Here is an 11,147-nt window from a genome sequence, read left to right as displayed (position 1 = left end):
TGAGGTTGCTGTGTGGAGCAGGGACAGGCTGTTAGGGACACCAAACGATAGCTAATAGGGCCACAAAAGTCCTTGTAAGGACTGGTATAGGTGTGTTATTGATAGGTGTGACTTACTGAGGGGTGTAATATACTTATAATATACTTTCTAACATAGAAAGTATATTATAGTGCATTTGTATTGTGGAGCAGTTGTGTGTGGTTCTGCTGCGTTACCTCAGTTACACAGAGTGACAAACACTATTGGAACAAATCATTTCTACTGGTGTGATATAACAGTTGCCCCCCCCCCATAAAACTGATTGAAGCAGGGGTGTTATATACCAATTATATACTTTCCATATAGTGCATTTAGGTAGCGCAGCATTTGTCTGCGGTTTGCTGCGTTACCTCAGCTACACAGAGTGACCAGCACTATTTGAATAAATAATTTCTACTGGTGTGAGTAACCAGTTGCCCCCCAAAAAACTGATTAAATCAGGGATTTTTTTATACCCATAATAAACCTCCAGCCACAGAATCCAAAGTTCTTTGCTGTCAGGTGAATGCCTATTGCCTAATTTTTGGGGCCTGTACTGGCCAACAGTTACATATTTTATCTCTAGCCACATAATCACACCCCTGTCTCACTCCTCTGCCTCTCATTATGGTGGCGTATGAGCCGCATTCACCATAAGGACCTTCTAATATCACATGGTCATGTGACTGTGCCCCCACCCTGAACTGTGCCCCTCACCCCATACTGTGCCCTCTTATAACCTGCATTGTGCCCTCTTACTACACCCTGTGCAGTTCCCCTAGTCATTCCCTGTACTGTGCCCTCTTATACTCTTTTATCCCGTCACGGTATGGCGATGTTATCGGGTCACTTTTTTTCAGGTGTTTTTCGGTCAATATATGGCGGTGGTATCAAATAACTGAATGGTCATAACTGTAACCCTTTCCTGCCCACGCCATCCTTTTTTAGACCTGGCATGAGCGGGAAAAATATGCATATTGCGGTGCTAAGGACCTTTGCGCCACAATCTGTGTCAGAAATATGCCTAACATAGACGTATTTCTATATAATAAATGACCACCTAATTGTATTATTATTCGGGGGTAGAGCTAATATCTTTATATTACATAGATTCTAGTGTATTATACTGTGCCCTGTATTTCCCAGTAGAAAATGATCCTTGGGAAGCACAGTCCTCATCCCTGACCACTAGGACCAGGTAGCGCTCTGTCAGTACATGGCGGCCTCCCCAGTCCAGTACACGCAGAGGTTTGGCAGCACTACTGAGCCCAAAAAATAGGGAAAGCCATAAAGAATACCTTAAAGGTGATGGTGGTGCAAGCAGATGAGGATCTTGGCTAATGGTCCCAACGTCAAATAAACTGCAAACAATCTGCAGCACTCGCCAATGTAGAAAATCCAATGGTGGTTTTATTTAAAAAAAAAACAGCAAGGTGATGCAACGTTTCGACCTTCCTCTGTCTTTTTCAAGCAATACAATAAATTAACAAACATGTGCCTTATATAGTGCCCAGTGGGTGGGATTAACCCTCCCCCAGGTGAGGTGATACATCCTTATTCATATAAATTCATACGTCATCGTATACATTCATAGATATGGATCACTTCCGATCCGACTCAATATATTACAAAAACTTCCAGTGAATTTGTACAATCTTGTAAGTTAATATTACCTCTTATGTTGGGATGGCGTCCCCGGGGTATTATACCATGTCTGCATAGTTTCTAAAGTGCGCCGAACTCAGCGTCCCGGAAGCTGCAGTGCGCATGCGCCCTCATCCAGCATCAGACAATGGGGAAAATTCCCCAAGTGCCGTCAGATGTTGCCGATGCCTTGGAAGCAGATTATGCTCCACGGCACTACAGCACACCGACATGTCGCTTATCAATGACGCAAGGGTTGCCATGGAGACGCGGCTGTCCACAAAACAAAGTCATGGATCGTCCGCGTCGCACGGCTCCTCACATCATCAATATTATAGTGGCTCCAGGATAGGTCCTAGTAGGCGGAGGTCCAATCAACTAAGTCATCACACCTCCGATATTTTGAATGGGGTAGTTTTCAGTTCCCTCTCATAAGTTACGGATTCAAATCCCCATATGCCCTAAAAATTGTATATGGTTCCTCCAGGGCGATCATTGATTTCCTTCAGCCATACACCCCTATGAGGATGCCACATACCCAAGCATGCTACCCCTTCAAATGGTGGCACTGTCCCCTCTGTGCCATCAGATGGGACAGATATCCTAAATTGGGGTTCACGGTCGTTAAGGGTGTCATACGGACCGATCATTAAATAATGACAGCAGCCCCTATGACACGCCACGTTCGTCCATTCACACACTAATATTTCTTTTAGAGGTAAAGGACCAGAGAATAGGACTCACCCCCCACTAGCCATACCTGGACACCACGGATACTAAACGCTAGGCTATATGACCATGGAGGCATCAGAGAAGAGGTTGCGGATCATGGAGGGCCCCGGTGAAGTCATCCCTAAAAAGAGACAATTCAATAAAAATTTGTGTTTGGTGAACACCCATGAATTTAAAATCATCACAACAATAATTTTGTTGGGCACAATACTTAGCTACACAAAACAATAAATAACTTGTCTATACTGAAGAGGGAGAGACACTATTTGGACCCCTTATAGAAAGACCCCCAGATTGAAGTCCCTATTATGTCCCCTGGGTTCACGTGTATCAAGCCTATATATCCACTTTAACTCTAGTTGTTTAAGGAGAGTTTCTCAATCTCCCCCCCTCCGTAGAGGTGGTACCCCATCTATAATTTGAAACCGTAGTTGAGACAAATTATGTCCCAATTTATGAAAATGATCTGGTACTGGGAGATCTAGGGCTTTTTTCCGAATCTTGGACTTATGCTGTGTGATCCTCTTTTTTATCTCTTGTGTGGTTTCCCCCACATAGAGGAGCCCACACGGGCACTGGAGGATATAAATAACATAAGATGAATTACAAGTGTAGAACTGCCTAATTTCATACCTTTTTCCTGTATGGGGGTGTGCAAAGGTTTTACCTTTCACCATGTTATTGCAATGGCAACATCCTAGGCAGGGATAACATCCTGTTTGTTTTTGTTGTATATTTGGAGGTTTGTCGGCATGTACCAGCCTGTCTCTAACATTTGGACCTCTTCTATATGAAAACAGGGGAGGGTTTTTGAATTCTGGGCTATCCGGAAATGCCTGTGTAAGAAGTGTCCAGTTCTTTCTAATTACCGTGGCCACCTGTCTACTCAGCATTGTGTATCTGGAAACAAAGGGAATTCTGTGCATTTCTCGGAATTCTGTGCATTTGACTTATTTGTATTCTTCTCAAGTAGTGTGCCCCTTTCTATCCTGCGAGCCCTATCTTGATGTTTATTAGTCAGTCCGCCACACTGCTCCGCTGTGTACTGGTGCTTATTCTAACACTAGGGCTGGGTTCACATCCTATTTTTGCCATCCATTGAATGCATACCAAAAATGTACCTATACGTTAACAGATGCCTCAGACTAATGCCGTACAGTGGTGTCCGTTCACCAAACAGTTCCATAGTATAAAAAAAAAATTACGTTAAAGTATGCATTTTTTTTTATAGACTCTGCAGGATACAAAAACGCGGAGTGCTGCACATTTGTATATATCAAACCGATAGGAACTAACATTGTTCTAGGCTCCAGCAGGGCACATTTTTGAGAATTTCCCTTTAAGATGCATAAAAATGGCCCCCGATTAAAATACATATTTTTTGTGGGAAATTTTGCCAATGATCCCCTTCTAGTATATTACTGTCCATGTTGTGGGACTATTTGTGCACTTGTAGTAAGTATTTGGTGGCTGCAAATATGACCTGAAGGTTTTTCAGGTTCGTCTGCCATTCAAGTCAATGGGGCCCGCTGCGAACTTGCGGTTCGCGAACATTTGATTGCGTTCGCAAACCGTCCTGGCCGATGTTCGTCCATTACTACTGCTTAATATATTTCACCAATCAATAGCATCTGAATTATTGTGAGTGTAATGGGAAGTAAGTATAACATTGGCAGTACGTGGGCAGTTACATCATTCACTGTGTATACCGTGATATACGTTCTACAGACAATATCTTGGAATCTGCTTCCCCCACAATGCATGCCTCTGATTCATATATTGTTATTGATTTTTCCCAGCTGTCACACTAGCTGACTAGATTGTGCGCTCTTCTGGACCTTTCTGCTTACCAATATTACAGAAATACTCATGTGAGCAGTTGTTATTTCCATTAATTAGGTCAACAAGCAGTGTTTCCATCCCTTGTGGCTCATATTCTTATACTGAAACAATCCACAGCACAGCAAATTAGTGATGGCAGGTAATCCAAATCTAAGACACACAGTAGTTTATAAAATCTAAATCTAAAGTTATCAAATAAGTCTACCCATAAGCGATTAGATAAGATTCTACAACAGTGTACTGCCATGCTAAATCACATTGATGATGGCAGAATCAGAAATATATTTCCCCAGATGCATCAATTTTGCAAGTCTTCCAGACATTTATTTTTAATATTATGAGAGCTAGTCTCTCCTGTCAATTTAATAACAGCATCATAAAATCATTTTAGTGTGTTCTGTTATGGATGTAGGATGTGAGATATAGGGCACAATTATTAGAACAAAAGTGAGAGCATGGCGGAACGGATAATATAAGAGTGTGGAAAAAGGGAAAACAAGAGAACCCTTTATATATAGATGTTGAACATTGCTGATATTTATAGAGGTAGATAGAACTTGCAAAGGGATCATAAATTCACAACAAGCTTAAAGGGGTTGTCCAGCTAGTCCAGTCATTTTTGTTTATTTATTTTCTATAAAAAAAATAATAATAAAAAAAATTAGTCATAATAACCACTTCACCGATACCTCTGCTTTTGGTCCAACACTCCCCAGGTTCCCCCTCAGGTCTCTACTTCCTAGTCCCTCAACATGGAAAAGTGACCATACCGCCAATCACTGGCTGAGGCAGGTCTTAGCCATATAATCAGTCTGTGATATCAGACAGTATCAGATTAGGGTGTCGTTTTTAATTAGTTAATTTGATGCACCTTGTACCTCCTGGTGAATCACACCATTAGGGCTGTATACATTGTGCATTTTCTATTGTTTGTTTGGTCCTTTCTGTCTGGATGTACATGAGTCCACCGTTAGATTGATAACTACTAGCCCACTCATAATAGGGCAATACAGGAGTTGCTAGCCTAGGATCGAGGGCAGGGGGTCCCCACCACTAGGGGTCGCCTCTGGGCAGAGGGCTTAGCCTCAGGGCATGCATCTAGGGAAAGTTCCCCTATCGAGGTAATGAGCATGCTTTATTCCTGGTGGATCCATGTACATCAGGACATCAGTGGACCTTTTTTGTTGTGTAACTACTATTAAAAGTTAAATCTCTTTATAAGGGTTATGACCTAGCTGGACTTTAGTATTCTCTACACCTTAACCCAATATATATAATCCTATTAAGAATTGCTGGACTTTAATAGGTCTCTGTAGCAGTCAGCGATTGGCTGAGCAGTCACATTTTCTGTGTTGAGCAGGACCAGGACGTATATCAAGATGTAGCAGCGATGGCTACAGACATTGATTGTCATCAGAAATCAGCCTACACCATGATATGAATGTGGCCATCAGGGCAGGAGGTACTGATGTCAGGGGCCCATCTTGTAACTCATTGGCAGAAACACCAGTTAACTACAATCTACATAAAAGTCTGGCTGCTAGCAGATTCGACTAGGAGGAGACAATGAGCCAGAGTTATCATTAGCTCAAGTCAGAATAATGGAGTGAAAAAAAGTCGCAAATTTTTGCACAATCGCTTAAACTGTGCAAAAATGTGTAACTTTTATTGGCTCTGCACTATGCTCGCCAGTTTTCTGAAAGTGGGCGTGTTTTCTTATGTAAATGAATCTCTAGACAGATTTACTATTGCAACAATTTAAAAAGTCACAAAAAAATGCGCAAAATCACTCCAGTGAGGACCATGCTTATCTTATGCGACTTTTTAAAAGAACATGCAACTATTTCATAAAAACGTGCAACTTTTGTAAAGCCGCTTAGTGACGGATAAACTGCTACCGTTAAACCACATTTATTACAGTCTTAAAGGGCCGATCATAAATTTGAGTTGGCTAAAACTGACTTTAGCCATATGTGAAAGTGGAGTGAGCTGTCAGTCATGATGAATCTGGCCCAATGAATAAAGATTTATACTACTTTTCTATTGAGTTCAATGGAGGCTGTAAAAATCCGTATATTGAATGTTTTCACTAGTAATGTCCTCAGGGAGCCTGAATTTTTGCCATTGGGGTCTAAGGTACTGTGAAGAGGACCACCGAATTTGGAGCGATGTCAGTATAATATGAGATGAAAGTCAATTTTATGAGCTTTCGTTCATTTATTAAAGGGCACTTTTTATAAACTGTCCGGACCATGTAAATTGGCAGCTGCTAATGGATATTTTGTAGCAATCTGCGCTTACCAACAAAAAGATTCATGCTTGCAACAGTTTCTTTACCGACTGCATCTGTGTAAATGTTGCATAGTCCCAAACAGTGGGATTAGACCTGTACTGCTATTTGCTCAAATCTATAAAACGGCCAAAATGCTCAATATAATCCTATGGCCAGCTGATCAAATATATTCCTGTTTTATTAGTCGCGTTACTGTCTTCACATCTGCTATAACTCAAGATATATGAAATTAGATTGTGTTCTTTACTGCAAACAGATTCAGTTTATTGCTCACATCTGCAAGACAATTTATATATTTTTTCACATGTTCACTGCCATGCCAATGTCAGCTATGATCCACAGTCTTTTGCTTTTCTGCAGTGACATTTCCTTCTCTACTCACAAAAGTTTTTTTTGTTTTTTTTACTTTGGTGCTGATTAAACAATTCAGACTGTGAGTACAGCCTGTAACTTTGGCCAATTTTTGTTTTTACACTTTGCGTACCTCATTGAATCTTTAAGGAATAATTTTAGTATAGTTTACTAATGTGGGGCACTCTGTTAGAGAAATGGACATTGCTTTAAAGGGCATCTGTCAGCAGATTTGTACCTATGACACTGGCTGACCTGTTTTATGTGTGCATGGCAGCTGAAGGCATCTGTGTTGGTCCCATGTTCATACGTGCCCGCATTGCTGAGAAAAATGATGTTTCGATATATGCAAATGAGCCTCAAGGAGCAACGTGGGCGTTGCCATTACACCTAGAGGCTCTGCTCTCTCTGCAACTGCCGCTCTTTCTGCGCTTTGATTGACAGAACCAGGCAGTGTAATGATCATGCCTGGCCCTGACTTCTCCTAAAGTCAAAGTGCAGAGAGCATTGAGCCTCTAGGTGTACCAAGAATTCCCCTGTTGCTCATAGAGGCTCATTTTCATATATTAAAACACCATTTTTCTCAGCAACGCGGGCACATATGAACAGATGCCTTCAGCTGCCAAGCGCACATACAACAGGTCAGCCAGTTTCATAGCTATAAATCTGCTGACGGATGCCCTTTAAAGACCCAGATGCTCTCCCTATACATGAAGTTACAGCAATTACATCAATGGAATTTCTAGTTGTCATAGATACAATTAGGAACATTCATTCGGTGTTAAATAAAATAAAAAAATTACTTACCTGATCCATTTGCTCGCGACAGGCCGGGGGCCACCATCTTGATTGAAATTCTGGTGTGAAATCTTGCATGGGCCGCGATAACGTCACACGTCACCATGAACGGGATTTCGGCCGAGATCTTCAATCAATATGGTGGCGCCCGGCCCGTCGCAGTTTATTTTATGGGGCTGACATCACGACCATTCAGGTGGGATTCTGAAGGAGGGCACCATGGGAGGCCTGGTCGTGATGTCAGAGGAAATCCAGTCTCCACAGGGGGCATAGTAGGGTTGCCACCCGTCCGGGATTCACCCGGACAGTCCGGGTTTGTAATCCTGTGCCCGGGTACAAGCCTTTCTTAGACCCGGGCACAGGATTATTCTATTCATTCAAACTGCAGACAGTGAGTGTGGAGTCCGTCTGATCGCATAAGCTGCCTGTTGGCTGTCACTAGTGACTCACACTGCGGCGGCCGGGTGATCAGCTGAGCGGAGTGGAGGCTGAGCACTCCCTCCCCCTCCTCCTCTCTCCTCCTCCCCTCCAGTGTTGCGGCTCACTCACTGTTCAGTAGTCTCCGGTCTCCTCCTCGCTCCTCCCCGCTCCTCCCCTGCCTCCCAGTCCCTCCCTCCTTCTCTCTGATAAGGAGGTCAGGTCCACAGGAAGTGACATCAGAGAGAGAGGCAGGGAGGGAAAATTGAAATCATTCTTCCAGCAGCTCCAGGCTCCAGCAGCCTGCCCATGCCCAGCCCAGACTGTGCCCACTGTGCCCTGCCAGTTTTTCAACCTGACCAAGACACCAGATAATCACTTACTGCTTCTAAAAAGGTATAAATATAAAACATTTGAAGTGTGTATGTAACATACAGTGTTTAAACAGCCTCAATTCTGAATCTGTCAATCAGAAAAAACATTATGTTATGTAGCTGACTGACATTAGCGATGGGCTAATGTCAGCAGTACATAACAGTGGGCTTCATAACTCCCTGCCTGCCGCTGCCGCTGTTCTCTTAAAATAAAGATGTATAATATGCTAATGAGCCTCTAGGTGCTATGAGGGCATTGCTGCAGCACCTAGAGGCTCCGTCTATTCACCCTTTGGCAGTGGCATGCCCATGTCCAGTTGATTGACGTCCAAGTTCTCCTCTTCGTCCCGTAAATCCCGCACCTGCGCCGAATACTAAACGGGATGGCGCAGGCGTGGGATCAGGGGCGTAACGATCGCGGTGTGACAGCGACCAGACGTGGAGGCGGGGCATGGGCGTGGTCGCAGGTGGAACATGGGCGTGGATGGAGGCGGGACATGGGTGGGGCCTGGAAGGGGGCCCTCCCTCCCTTCTGTTCGGGTTTGGCTTGAAGAAAAGGTGGCAACCCTAGGGCATAGGCACCTGACCACTCTACTGATCTCCAGAGTCAAACAGAAAAAGTAGTGCAAGTACATTAGTACTTTGGATGGCCTGGCAGGTGTAGCACAGGTACATTTATACCCAGATAACCCCTTTAAATCTGCTGTGAGTTTACTCTTTACTGGAAAAAGCACACCATAAAAGCAGGTATGTTGTTGCAAAAACTGCATTTTTTGGGGGGGGGGGGGGGGGGCACACCAAAAATACAACACCCTAATGGATTTTCTGATGATGTACAGGAGGTTCAGGTGTTTGGTCCATAATATGGGGGTAATAAAGTATCTATATTATAATTATACCTGTCTAAAAGTGGCCTTAAAACATTATATTTGAATTTCTCATTGTTAATTAGGATTACAGTTTGTATAGGGGAAATGGAAATTATGTTCTACATAATACGCAATACTTACACTCAAACGTTGGTTAGTGCGTTTTTGCATTTCTTTAGCACATGCACCATTGACTGTAGACATGTGTGGCGTATATGGACTCCTTATATCATACAGTTGAAAGTCATCAGTGCGGCCCCCCCCACCCTCCTTCTACTGTATTAATTTCATTGGTGGCCAGTGCGGGCCCCCTCCCTCCCTCTAATGTATTAATTTCATTGGTGGCCAGTGCGGCCCCCCCCCCTCCCCTGTATTAATTTCATTGGTGGCCAGTGCGGCCTCCCCTCCCCCCCATCATTGGTGGCAGTGGAGAGTTCCGATCGGAGTCCCAGTTTAATCGCTGGGGCTCCGATGCAGTCCTGGTTACCATGGTTACTTAGCAATATTAGAAGCATTATACTTACCTGCTGCGCTGTCTGTGACCGGCCGGGAGCTCCTCCTACTGGTAAGTGACAGGTCTGTACTTTAAGCAATGCGCCGCACAGACCTGTCACTTACCAGTAGGAGGAGCTCCTGGCCGGTCACAGACAGCGCAGCAGGTAAGTATAATGCTTCTAATATTTCTAAGTAACCATGGCAACCAGGACTGCAGTAGCGTCCTGGTTTCCATGGTTACCGATCGGAGCGCCAGCGATTAAACTGGGATTCCGATCGGAACTCTCCGCTGCCAATGAGGGGGGGGGGGGCGCACTGGCAACCAATGAAATTAATACAGGGGAGGGAGGGAGGGGGGGGGCAGGGGGGGGGGCCGCACTGGCCACCAATGAATGTAATACAGGGGAGGGAGGGGGTCTGCCCCCTGCTGCCTGGCAGCCCCTGATCTCTTACTGGGGGCTAGGATATGCAGAATTAACCCCTCAGGTGCCGTTAATTGTGCGGATCACAGCCACCATGGGAACGCCTCTGTGTTAGAATATACTGTCGGATCTGAGTTATCACGATCTAACTCAAATCCAATGGTATATTCTAACATAGAGGCGTTCCCATGGTGATGGGGACGCTTCAAGTTAAAATATACCCTGACTTTACATTGAAAGTCAATGGGGGACGGATCCGTTTGCAATTGCACCATATTGTGTCAACGTCAAATGGATCAGTCCCCATTGACTTGCATTGTAATTCAGGACGGATCCGTTTGGCTCCGCACTGCCAGGCGGACACCAAAACGACTTTTTCCTTCATGTCTGTGGATCCTCTAAAAATCAAGGAAGACGCACAAAAGAAAAAACTGACACGGATCACGGAACTACGGAACCCGTTTTTGCGGACCGCAAAAGAAAACAGTCGTGTGCATGAGGCCTTATACGGATTTATAATGCAATGTGTATCTGCCTGACCTTGTATTTACTGAGTTATACTTACAGCATTATGTCAGTATGGTTCTGTAGAGGCCTGATCAGGCAGAGACACACAGCATTATAAATCATTATAATGCCGTGGGCTCCTGAGAAACGAGGAGTGTCCACAACGGGAAATCACGCTCCCAAACAGAGCATGTTTTCCAGACTGAATACGCTCGTCTGGAAGAAACCGAAGGCAACTGCAATCATCAGGTTGTCTGCTTTCAGGGAATATATCGGTTTTGGGGGGTGCACTTACTTTACAAAGGCTGTAATTCCTGTATTTTATGGGCTGCTATATTTATAAAATTTCCATCTTAAAACCAGATTATTGGTCTTCCAGTTCTGG

The sequence above is a fragment of the Bufo gargarizans genome, chromosome 3, assembly GCF_014858855.1.
Source record: "Bufo gargarizans isolate SCDJY-AF-19 chromosome 3, ASM1485885v1, whole genome shotgun sequence".
Taxonomy (NCBI): Eukaryota; Metazoa; Chordata; class Amphibia; order Anura; family Bufonidae; genus Bufo; species Bufo gargarizans.
This window is presented reverse-complemented; position numbering follows the sequence as displayed.